Genomic DNA, 12,963 nt, shown 5'->3' with positions numbered 1-12,963 from the left:
TGTATGTATATATGTATAATCATGAACATATCTTTGTATGTATTTATGGAGGCAATATAATAGTTACATGCCCTCTACGAACATGAGAATTTCAAAGTGGCAGGCATGTAAGGAATTGCATAATGCCACTGTATAAGTAATGCCATTAGGAAATGGTATATAAAGAGAAGTCTGGCGAAGAAAAGATACGAGAGCCAATGGAAGTAAATATTCAAGATTTTAAGGAGAGTATTGGGTGGCTTCTATTAAAGTAGACAGCGGTAGCTTTATAAGGAGGTAGTTGAATAAAGACTCTCAGCATTCACATGATAGATATTAAATGAGAGATGACAAATCATATATCAGGAACGAAATGTGATCTCTATAAGGTGGACGATATGGCAACTCATAGCGTCAATGATGGTGATAGTGGTTACAAAGTCAAGCCAATATGTTCTATATTTTTCCTACAAGGTAGAAAGCAAGAATAGTAAATAAAGAGCCATGAGTGTAAGAATCAGAAAAATCTATAATCAAATTGATAAATATTTATATGCATATCTATATGCTTCTGCAAACGTACGTACATACCTGTTTATTACGAGAGGATACGACAACATACCACGAAGACCCCCATTTTTGTGTAAAGAGGCAGTCCCTCGCAAATGAAATTGTCAATGGTATAGCAGCACTCAAAGTAAATAAACAAACAAAGAAAACGGTGACGCTGATTTTGACAGCAGACATATTGAGCTTGGAAGGTGCAAAGTGAAAACAGAGTAATGGCATGCTACATGGCACATTGTCACACACATCTGTACAAGTAAGTAGAAATGAGACACCCACCTGCCAGTGTACATTTTCTACCAAAAGCAACTCAGGCCATACACATACATATGAGTTTGTTGCCATTCTTATTTTGCCATATTCTGATTACTTCTTTCAGTCCTTTCCACACTGCTGCCGTTGTGCTACATTCAATTTGAATATTTCTGCATACCTCCTTACAAATGTATGTACATGAATGTGCAGTATGTGAGCATTCCCCTAACCAATTTACTTTTAAATGCCTTGTGTACTCATACATTAACATGTATTGTTCTTTAACACAGCATAAAACTGTAATATTTCATTAGAACTGTTGCGAACAGCATGAGGTAGCATGTGACAGCATGAGGTACGAGGCAGCATTGCATGCGCCAGCACGTCACACCACGCGACGCTGACATTGAAACCTGTCAGCTGCTACAGTAAACATAAATATTTTCATGTTAGTTACTAAATTTTGGCTAATATGCATTAGGATTTATTTGATTTGGTCACGAGTGCTGAAAAGCGATGTAGAACTAACAAATTACTTCCGATTTTTGTGAAATTTGTTTTTTTCTTTTTTGTTTTCAGGTTAAGTTTGCCCAATTTCGTGGCACTATTGACGGGAAAGTACGCTGGCTGCCAATTCGATTTTGTGTAATGTCTTGTCAATATGCCTTTTAATATGACTTAATTTATTTTTGGTTATGAAATGATTTCATTTCATATGGAACAAGCTTACACTCAAAAGGGTACTTTTTTGTAGAAGAAGAAGACAAATCAAGATTTGAATTAATTATTTTATTTCTTATATAAGTCACCCAACAGAGAAACACAGAATGGGATGTCGGAGCAGATTGTTCAAACAACGGGTATATCTTTTCGATTCTGATGCAGAAATATTCGAATGCCAACCATAATACATAATATTTAGAAAAACTCTTAGAGCTTATAAGAGTTATATTGGTAATCCCAAAAAAGGAAAAAATAAAATCTACTCAGAAAGTCAAGGTCAAGTATTTTAAACCAGCAAAATATTTAGTACTGGCCAATAGAACACAATCGTGTATTTATCAATATTTACCAGTCAACAATAGATTTTGATCGTAAAGAGCCTTCCAATCAAGCAGGAATTACGATACCATCTGATTAAAACTGAAGAAAAAAAATCTTTTCACTTACATAATTGAATACTAACCCTTACTGTATCCTTTCGAATAGACTCTTGAGCAAGCAAAGGCATAATCCTATAAACAAAAAGCAGTAACACTTTGATAAAATTCTTAAAATTCTTTATTTGTTCTTCAAAATCTATGTCGCGTCCTCATAGTAATTTTTGCTTCCAATACACTCCCGTGAATGTTTTTTCCAATCCTCGAAACAGTTGCTAATTTCCGGAATACCCGTAAATGCGCGTAGCGTTTCTCGTCTAATGTTGTCAATTGACCCGAAACAGTTTCCACGAAGCAGTCGTTTGAGTTTGCTGAATAGCCAGAAGTCAGACGAAGCCAAATCAGTCACATATGTACGTTGGTTGTGGCACGATAATTGTTGAAAAATTTTCGAACAACTCACGAAGAATCAATGCAGTATGCGACGGTGCATTAACCGAGTGAAGTCCGACTATAATTCCTGCTCTTTTTATAAATAGCTTCGCCCAAACGACTCATAATACTTAAATAGTTTTACTTGTTGACAGTTTGGCAGGTTGGAAGCAATTCGGAGTGCACTACACCACGATAACCAAAGGAAACTGTCAACATAACCTTAATTTTTGACCTGCTTTTACATGGTTTTTTCGACTTCGATTCACATTTGCCACGATTTTCAGCCGATTAATCATTTGTTTTTGTACAGACGTTAACGCGACTTTGCTTTTCATAAAAATTTTGTGATTTTGAAACCAAAGTAATATTTTTGTAAAAATTCAATTCTTATATCAATACTTTTATTATTTTTATGTAACAGAAATTTACTTTAGTAATATGAGAAAGTTCATATTATTAAAAAAATCATAACATTTTTTTGCTTCAGTGAATAAGTGCATGAATTAGAAAAAATATATTAAATATCTCAATAGATTTTTTGAAGTGTATATCAAGTGCATTTTTCCACGTATCATTTCCTAGTAAAAACAAGACAAAACGTTAACTTTGGCTGCACCGAAGCTAATATACCCTTCACAGGTGCATTTCTTTTAGTAACTATGTGTTCAGTTTGTATGGAAGCTATGTGCTATAGCAATCGGATCTGAACAATTTTTTCGGAGATTACATTATTTCTATGAATAATAACTCACTCCAAATTTCGTGAAGATATGATGTCAAATGTGAAAGTTTTCCATACAAGAACTTGATTCGGATCGTTCAGTTTGTATGGCAGCTATATGCTATAGTAGTCCGATATCGGCAGTTCCGACAAATGACCAGCTTCTTGAAGAGAAAATGACGTTTGCAAAATTTCAAAACGATATCTTAAAAACTGAGGGAATAGTTCGTATATAAACAGACAGACAGACAGACGGACATGGCTTAATCGACTCAGCTCAACATACCGATCATTTATGTATATACTTAAAAGGGTCTCCGACGCTTCCTTCTAGGTGTTACAAACTTCGCGACAAACTTTTATACCCTGAACAGGGTATATTAAGAAAAAAAAATCAACATTAGCACGCATAATGCGAAATTCCAACAATTAAGTGGTTATAACAACCAACCGTGTGCATCCTGGAGATTTTATGCACTTCATGCATGTTGTACAATTCATTAAGTTTTAAGTGCGTTTTTATGCATTCAACATTCATGCTTCGGTCTGATCGCTTTGTTCCAGTGTAGTTTGGGTATTCTAGTGCACACATAGTGCTTACTCTGCATAGTTATTGTACGCAGTGTCGTATACGCAATGCACGACAATCAACAACCCCGCTAAGAGCCCGGGTTGACTGCAACTATGTTGACTACAGTTTTGTTTCTCATTCGCATTATGTTTCTCCTTTTTTACTGTTATTTGCGTTGTTTTGCTTTTATTTCAATAGGCGGTGCACAATCAATTAATGAAATTGCATTGTACCCACCAACAGGCAGCCACAATAACAACAATTGCCTTTAATATTATAATAAGAATGGAAAATACAAGGATGAGACGGGCTGGCGGCGGGGTGTCGATGGCAAAACAATGACTGCACGAAAAACAATGGCAACCACAATGCCAACCAGTGTAATGCGGCAGCGACAAGTGCAATTATAGCGTAACATTGTCATAACAACAGACAAAGAAATTCAATTGTCTACATATTTGCCTATGCGTGTGCACACTAATGCAAGTCCATTTATATATTTATATATATATATATGCACAAATGGTAAGTGGGGGCATTTGCTGGAATTTATTATTATACTCTGTGTTTTGATGCACTTTGGGGAAAACAAGCATAATTTTTGTTATTGCTTTAGTTGGCAAGTAGAATGTATAAAGCAGGAAAAATAGTGAGGAGAAATTAAATTATTTGAAGAAATACATGCGCTAACTTAATATTAATATTTTTATTATTTTTTCACACACTTAAATTGGTGTTCAGAATTTGCTAAAATGTAAAATGTAAAAGTATAAGTTTACATATACATACCCACAACCTCACGCTGTTCGAAATTTATCTACGCCATTGCGTGAAAAAAATTCTGCATTTTTGCACAAAAGCGCCTTAATTGAATTTCGTTGTTTTTGTTTACACAGTTTAATTGTTTTCATAACCCTATTAAGTAATTACAAACGCTCACAATACAATTGAATTTTCCGTTAGCAGCACCTTCAATGTAGCGGCTCTTTTACATGCCTATTGCTTGTATGTGTGTGTATGTGCTTTTTCATATGTTGGATAGTGTTAATTAATACTGAATATTTTTACACATCAATAGCAGGTCACAGATAATTAATTGTAGGCGATAGCTTATTTAAGTTTCAATTTATTAAAATAAAAATAAAAAAATTCAAGGCTGCATATATTATGAGTACAAAAGGGCCCTGAAATTTTGTGTTTAATACATTTTACGTAAAATAAACTTATAAAAAATCTATCAGCACCCTAAATGTAGACAAAATTTATTTATATGCTATTTAGCTTATTCTCACACCGATGATATTTTTTCATTAATGATAATAAATTCAAAAAAGAAAGCTCGATATTCACGTTGAAATCAAAAGCAGTTGTGTTTCAAAATTTTGTAGGAAAAAAATTTTAGGCGGATTTATAACAAATAATGTTGATATTTCGAACTATGAATATTGATTCAGTACAAACTTTGGAGGAACAAAACTAAAAATAAGCAGATCTTCATAATAAACTAATAACTATACATATATCATCTGACCAAATTTGACTCGAACTAACAAATCTATATTATTGCCTTCAAGATAGACTCTTTTGTGATAGTTCAAGTATGTGAAGGACTAATATACTAATCTAACTAATCAATTTTCAACACCTTTGTTATAAGTCTCCTCTGGGATCTTTTTCGTTTTAGGTTAATTCGCTAAATTATTGGACAGTTTCGACCAGATCATAAACCCACGACTGGTCACTGGTGATGTTTTGGTGATTGTAGGATTCAGGCTACGTGTTTAATTAGCAGTTTTGTCACTATGAAAGTTATGCTGAAAGTTTACAGAGACTTTGCTTCCTTGTTTATGTTGAAAACAAAATCTACTTCCAACTTGCCCAAGTATACAAAAAAAAAAATGGACAAACGGCTACTTAATAAATTCAATGGGAACGTCGAGATTTGTATTGATCTTAAATTTTCTTTCGAACATATTATGGCATTTCTCCGTTGGAACCGCAATTGAGCTTTCAGCAATCTCTACTCAAATTATTTCTAAATGCTAAGCAATTTACGGCGTTAATATTGGAAGATTCCATGCGAGTGTTTTCGACAGGTTAACTATCCGAAAAAGGTATCAAATAAATTGAAACAAAAGCAAATACCCACGCAGCACTTTCAGGCACACTCACGACATACATACACATGCATGATGTGTACGTATTGTTGAGGTGCTATATATGTATGTATATATTATAACACAGGCTTTCGGGTTTATGTGTCTATAGTTAAGTGGCGATGCTAACGGGCATACTCAATAGGAAAGCATAAAGCACTTATACACAAACACTCGAATATTGTTCATCCACATATGGGTGTGTAAGTGTAGTAGCAGTAAAGTAATATAATTTGTGAAGCTTATATTTTTGTCTGACTGCAAAAATATTAGTGTATAGTCTAGACAATCGAAGAAATGGCTGGGTATGTTACTCGGTACACTCAATATTGCTTTTGTGGTCTACAGAATCCAAAGAGCTAATATGGTAATTGAATTTACCGAATCTAAAAGCAAAGGTATGTATATGTTTAAGTAAACATTTGGCAGTAATAGTACACTATGCTTTCAACAAATACACACAACAACGTGATGAATATACGTAAATGACTTTCGAGTGCATAGGTATATACTGATGTGAAGAGCTTAAATCCCCAAATAAATTGGTACTATTCCAAGAGCAGCGAGAATAAAGTAGTGTCTAAACATAACTTAATTTCATGGTTGACATCGCTACTTCAGTTACTGGCTTAGTGTAAATCAGACCATTTTGTTAAAGAAACTAATTTTTTATTTCAAATACGATTCGACTTACCTCTTTTAATTCTTCCTAAATTCTGCAAAGAGAAAAGTATATGGAACGTTATTAGCTTAAACCAGATGAAGTTAAATAAAATGTGTGATAAATTAATATGATTAAGAAATGGAAGGATTCAAAATAAGAACTTGAAATTATTTATTTAAAATAGTCAAAGGTAATTTTTTTACAGCTTGAACAGTGCATACTCGTACATATTAAGTTTGCCTCGGACTTCATAACACTGAGAAAGAAACGTCGCACATCTTATAAAATATCTTATGGAAAACTTTGTATTAGACCATATATCTTCAACGAAATAGCTATTTATACTATTTTATAAACTTAGGATATTTTTCCGTCAATCAAACTGAAAAAGTTTCAATTAGCCTGATTGCCAGGGCATAGTTATTTTAGGGACTGTGTCTTAGGGAAAATAATAAAACCTGATGTAATTCAGACTTCAGATAAATTCCTTAGTCTTTAAAGTGACATTTGGAATCTTCTTTCTTCTTCTTCTTTATTGGCGTAGACACCGCTTACGCGATTATAGTCGAGTTAACAACAGCGCGCCAGTCGTTTCTTCTTTTCACTACGTGGCGCCAATTGGATATTCTTGGTGAAGCCAGGTCCTTCTTCACTTGGTCCCTCCAACGGAGTGGAGGTCTTCCTCTTCCTCTGCTTCCCCCGGCGGGTAATGCGTCCAATACTTTCAGAGCTGCAGTGTTTTCGTCCATTCGGACCACATGACCTATCTAGCGTAGCCGCTGTCTTTTAATTCGCTGAACTATGTCAATGTCGTCGTATATCTCGTACAGCTCATCGTTCCATCGAATGCGATATTCGCCGTGACCAACGCGCAAGAAACCATAAGTCTTTCGCAGAACTTTTCTCTCGAAAACTCGCAACGTCGACACATCAGATGTTGTCATCGTCCAAGCCTCTGCACCAAATAGCAGGACGGGAATTATGAATGTCTTATAGAGTTTGGTTTTTGTTCGTCGAGAGAAAACTTTACTTCTCAATTGCCTACTCAGTTCGAAGTAGCACCTGTTGGCAAGAGTTATCCTGCGTTGGAGTTCCAGGCTGACATTATTGGTGGTGTTAATACTGGTTCCAAAATAGACGAAATTATCTACGACTTCAAAGTTATGACTGTCAACAGTGACGGGAGAGCCAAGTCGCGAGTGGGACGACTGTTTGTTTGATGACAGGAGATATTCCGTCTTGCCCTCGTTCACTGCCAGACCCATTTGCTTTGCTTCCCTGTACAGTCTGGAGAAAGCAGAACTAACGGCGCGGGTGTTGAGACCGATGATATCAATATCATCGGCAAACGCCAGCAGCTTATAGAAATTGTACCTGCTCGATTAAGTTCTGTAGCTCGAATTATTTTCTCCAGCAGCAGGTTGAAGAAGTCGCACGATAGGGAGTCGCCTTGTCTGAAACCTCCTTTGGTATCGAATGGCTCGGAGAGGTCCTTCCTGATCCTGACGGAGCTTTTGGTGTTGCTCAACGTCAGTTTACACAGCCGTATTAGTTTTGCGGGGATACCAATTTCAGACATGGCGGTATAAAGGCAGCTCCTTTTCGTGTTGTAGAAAGCAGCTTTGAAATCCACGAAGAGGTGATATGTGTCCATTCTCCTTTCACGGGTCTTTTCCAAGATTCGACGCATGGTGAATATAATAATGTCCAATCAGTTTGATGACGGTGGGCTTTAATCTTTCCCACAATTCGCTCGATAGAACCTTATACGCGATGTTGAGGAGGCTCATCCCACGGTAGTTGGCGCAGATTGTGGGGTCTCCCTTTTTGTGGATTGAGCAGAGCACACTTGAATCCCAATCGTTGGGTATGCTTTCGTCCGACCATATTTTACAAAGAAGCTAACGCATGCTCCTTATCAGTTTTTCGCCGCCGTGTTTGAATAGCTCAGCCAGCAATTCGTCGGTCCCCGCTGCTTTGTTGTTCTTCAGACTGGTAATTCCTATTCGAACTTCTTCATGGTCGGGTATTGGAATGTCTGCTCCATCGTCATCGATTGGGGAATCGGGTTCGCCTTCTCCTGGCGTGGTACGTTCACTGCCATTAACGAGAACATCAACCAACTGGGCAGCATCACCTCCCAATTAAGGGGCCGGACATTCCAGGTGCATGCCCTCAAATCCTAATTCTTCTTTCGTTTGCTGTGGTCGTCATCAAAAGGGGGGTCTCTCATCCGAGGCAGTTGATATCCTTTCATTGGGAGCGTTTTTTACGTGGCGGGTCCCAAACCCAGCGCACAACCCTGTGTAGGGGATATTTCGCCTTCTCACTTTAGCTCGCTTTCGAACTGATGTTCTTAGGAAGCCGTGAGCTGCTTGAGTCATATGAAAATGAATCGTTTCTGGCCACTCACAAGTGAATGGCGTTCAGAGAACTTTCCTCACTTCCGTGAACTTCTACACATGACTCCATCTTCCTTATATAAACACATAGAAAATCTATGCTAATTCAATGCTTCGCCAAACATTCAAAAGTCAAAAGCCAAAGCCTATACCAATATCCTTCAAAGCCTTAGTAACCAACTTAATTTTTTGGAAATTACTGAACATAAGTATTTCAAGTTTAATGTACATAACTAACAGGAAGATTCCATAAATTCTCGAATGCCTTTACTTTTTGAACTAATGTGTATTCCAAAAGTGACAAAATAAAATATCACCCATAACCAACTAATATCGAATAATCTGCTTACATGCCTAAACCATGACTTAAAGCCATATATTGGTAGATTGCAAACACAAATAGAAGATTATAGTTATTTTATCCTAGTCCTTGATATAGATGGTATGCCTATGTATATGTTGGAGAGTATATACGCACTTCAGTGTTTAATATCTAATCATAATGTGTTGAGGCTTCATTGGTCTCTGGTTGGCTATGTTTGAACGTAGTTACCAGCGCATATACAAATTTTTTTTTTTTAGAAAAATCTTAGAAGGAAGAATTTTAAATATTTTCTCTGTGTTCGGTACACTATGATTGCTAAATTCTGTCGTCATCATCAAAGCGAATCCATACTCATATAATCTTGTTGCCAGGTAATACCTTAGCTGACAGCAGCTCAACCCTGAACGGGTATGAAAAGTATACCTTTTCTACATAAATAATCCAATTTATACAGCGGTCAACACTGGACACAACTACATCTCTATATTAACTGTATGCATATAATATGATAGATGTGCTGAAGAGCCCTCTAGGAAATGGAAGCGTAGATGAGAGAAGATTAGTGAAACCGAGCAGATGAGTTTAAGAATATTTCGTGAGATTATACTTTCCCATCATCTGGTCAAGCCAATTACTCCAAAATGACCGAAGTACAACCGAAGTAATTAAGAGTACGTCTATTTGCAAGGCTGGTGGAGTAAAAAAACTACTCATTAAATTTTATTTGATTACATTTAAGATAGTAGATAGCAATTGAAAAATATGGCACATGGCTGCCAACTGTGAACTGTCAGATTCAAAAACACAAAAGCAATTTTGTGGGTTATCTCACTGGCTATCACATTGACGACGGTTTTAATCAAGCGGGTTAATCTATTCAAATTCTATTAATTTCAAACTCTTCACAACCAATTTTTCTTCAGAATTCTCAGTAATAAATTTCCTGCAAGGTATACCAATGTGTGCTTGCCTCTACATACTCATACTCATACACATATACAAGTATGTATGCCGTTAGTGAGGCCGTGTTGGCATGCATAATTTTGTTTGCACTTAACAAAGGATTTTCCAAGGAAAACATACTATTATTAGACTACACATACAGGTATGCTTTGTGATGTTCTGCGCAGCATGCATCAGTGTCGTTCAAATAAGCTCATGCATAGCTACATTCGCATACATACAGACGTACTTGAGTGTGTACTTAGTGGGTGTGTGCTCAACATGACAGTTTCATTTCGTATTTTCTGCTTCTTCTGCGTTTCTTTTTTTGACTTGCATGTGCATTTTTTCGTTTAAAGTAAAGCATATTTCTATTATTGCTCATGCATGGAAACATACATTTTACATGAGTTTAAGTATGTGTGCGTCACAGTGCGAAATTCTTACACCTACCCTGCTGTGCACTTTGTGAAATGAAGCCTTGGTCAAGCTCGAATAAATGAAAGGTTGTCAATATTCTTTTGTCACATTCTTCATATTCTCCATGCGACAATACTCAACCTTCAAAAGTTTATAATATTCTTAAATTTAACGGTATTTTCGCTTGCTATGAATTGTCTTTGAAGCATTCTTCTGAATAAAATAAATATTCTCTGTCCAAACATAAGAAATTGAATTAATATTTCTATGTACTAAATAAGTGAAGAGAGAATTCTCAGAAATTCTTTGTAAATAAATTGAAAATTTTAGTAGTTATTTCAATTTAATACAATTCTTAATATATATATTTTTTTTTGTTTTTTAGAAAGCGGAAATAATTAATTTTTACCGTATTTCAAATATTTCAGGACTAAAAGTTTTGCAATTATCACGTGGTTAACCACTTCTACGATCTCTGATTCCTTGATTAGTATGTGATTGAGGTGGTTGGGTAAAAACAATAGAAGCTTTGCGCTTATTCACAGTCGAATTTTTAGATTCTTCTGGTAAAGAATCGGTAAGCTATTGAGAAGAATTCCAAACGAGAACGAGCTTCAGGAAAAATGAAAGTTTTTCAGCTCTTCGAAAACACGCTGAAGAACTTGGCTTTGTTTGTCGAAAGGTAAAAGCTGATCGAAGTAATTCCAATTACTCCAGCTTACAATGCGCTTGGAATAACTTGTGAAAAAGCCATAGATTTAGGTTCTGAAAACCACTTAGGCATTCTTTAACTAATTCTCTAATACAAAAGTGATATGTACATAATGATGAAAATTTAGTTAAACCACGGCAAAGATTAAAACTTCGTTACTGCGGCTGTTAAAGCTGATTAAAATTAAGCTGCGATCCCTTAATTTTTGGACCTTCTTTGGACTAAAAACATAAATTTTTAAAACAAAGTTTTCATCCCTAATAATGGAGGTAATTTTTTAAATATCTTCACAAGCAGCACTAAGAAAGTATTCCTTTTGTTCCAAATATTGGAGAGGCAGATTGACCTTCCATAACGAATAGATTTCTGTGCGATCGGATGGCAAGTAGATACTGCCTTGTCACTTATCTTGCCTGGCTGGAGAGAGTTTCGGAAATATTTATCAATCAAGGCGAACAACATAAAAACTAACTAAACCGGTTAAACAAATATTTGATTCAAGAGGGTAAAGTTTCATATTTAAAAATGTTTGGTTTGACAAAGTGTTTTTAAAAGTTTTCCAGAGTGATCTTTGTGATCAAACCTTAAAACCTATTATATACCTAGAATATTATAAATTTATTCTTCAAAATCTATGTGGTCCTCCTTGGCCCCTATACATTAATGCATTTTTTCAATCCTCGAAACAGTTGTTAAAGTCAATTTCTGGAATAGGCTTCAATGCGCGAAGCGATTCACATTTAATGTCGTCAGTTATCTCAAAATAATAATAAAAATAAAAAATAATATCTAAAAATAATAATAATTACGTCAGTCAGCAAGGGTTTGTCCCTGGGCGCTCCACTGTGTCAAATTTAGCGGTTTTTAGCGATTATTGCATGTCTGCATTCTCCGCTGAATTTCAGGTAGATTGCTTCTACACATATTTCTCTAAAACCTTTGATAAAATTTCACACAACATTCTATTGAAAATTATCATCTTTAGGTTTTCAATCTGTCTTCTTGCAGTGGATTAAGTCATATTTGCACAATAGACGATGTGTTGTTATGGTTGATAGAGTGTCATCCGATTCATTCATTGCGTCTTCGGGAGTGCCACAAGGAAGCGTTTTGGATTTATCAATGACATTTCCCGTTGCTTCACTTTTGCTAACTTTTTGCTATATGCAGATGACTTAAACATTTTCGCAATAATCAAAAACTCCGAAGATGTAATGAAAATTCAATGTGATATTGATACTTTTTATGCTTGGTGCCTGAAATCAAACCTTTTTCTGAATCTAACTAAATGTTCTCAGATATCGTATGGGAGGGGACGTAGCATCGTACCTTCAAGTAACAATATTTCTAATTGCGTCCTAAAATGCGTAACTTAAATCAAAGATCTTGGGGTTAATATTTGACAATAGATTTTCTTTCATTAATCACTTCAACTATATCACTTCTATATCATTCTCTGTGCTTAGATTTGTCCGTCGAAATGCTTTTAATTTCTCCGACCCCTACACGTTAAAATTACTACATATATACTTTTTTTATTCGGTCTATTTTGGAGTACGCAGTGTTCATTTGGAGGCGTATTGCCTAGCGTAAATTAATAGGATTGAGGGCGTTCAAAAGATTTTTCTTAAATTTGCTTTCCGCTCCTTATAGTTTGTTGACCCAATACCATCGTATACATCTCGTTTATTGCTTTTACATTTTAGATTATTGG

General features: G+C 35.7%; 1 long non-coding RNA gene across 1 annotated transcript in view; it reads right to left on the bottom strand.

The window, feature by feature from the left end:
* The window catches only part of LOC120779057, a 180,918-nt gene that overhangs the window by 44,566 nt on the left and 123,389 nt on the right, over positions 1 to 12,963 (bottom strand). The window contains exon 3 of the long non-coding RNA XR_005705601.1: positions 6,479 to 6,500. This is a non-coding gene — a long non-coding RNA (uncharacterized LOC120779057). The remainder of the gene's footprint in view (positions 1 to 6,478; positions 6,501 to 12,963) is intronic.

Source organism: Bactrocera tryoni, chromosome 5, assembly GCF_016617805.1.
Source record: "Bactrocera tryoni isolate S06 chromosome 5, CSIRO_BtryS06_freeze2, whole genome shotgun sequence".
In the NCBI taxonomy this organism is placed as follows: domain Eukaryota; kingdom Metazoa; phylum Arthropoda; class Insecta; order Diptera; family Tephritidae; genus Bactrocera; species Bactrocera tryoni.
Note: the sequence above shows the minus strand (reverse complement) of the source record. Positions and strands in the feature narration are given on the sequence as shown.